Raw genomic sequence first — 575 nt, 5'->3', positions numbered from 1 at the left:
TGGAATAGTCTTCCTCGTCCTATTTGGCTTGCTTCTACTTTCTGCTACTTTAACCTCCCTAGCGGTCTAATTCCTTCCAAATTTCCATGTAAAATGGTACAATTTTTTGCATGGAAATTTATTTTATACTGTAGGCTGTAATTCTTAGGCATAACTCACTGATATTTATTAAACTTAATAAATGTAATAATAAACTTTAAATAACAAAACACAAAAATAAAAAAAATATTTAAACATGTAATGTAAGTGTACAGTAGCATGTATAAAATATATATTATGTGAATATTTCTTTGTATTGGACTCAATACAGCTATTTTGTATTGAATCCAATACAAAATGATTTGAATTTCCTTCAGCCGCACAGACGTATGTACCAACGTCACCGGGAAACCCCGTAGATCGAATCTGCACTTCGTTGCTGGAGATTGGAGGAGGCAGACGTGTCCCCAGGACGCCGGGGGTCAGCGACAGAACAAGGTAAGTGGGTTTTTAACCTGCTTTTAGGTACCCTGAATCTGACTTGGGATTACCACCTTTTGCAAGTAAAGTCGACTCCGAGTCACATTCGGGATTAC

This window comes from Pyxicephalus adspersus, chromosome 1, assembly GCF_032062135.1.
Source record: "Pyxicephalus adspersus chromosome 1, UCB_Pads_2.0, whole genome shotgun sequence".
NCBI classification, from domain to species: Eukaryota; Metazoa; Chordata; class Amphibia; order Anura; family Pyxicephalidae; genus Pyxicephalus; species Pyxicephalus adspersus.
The sequence above is the reverse complement of the archived record's forward strand: the minus strand, read 5'-3'. Positions refer to the sequence as shown.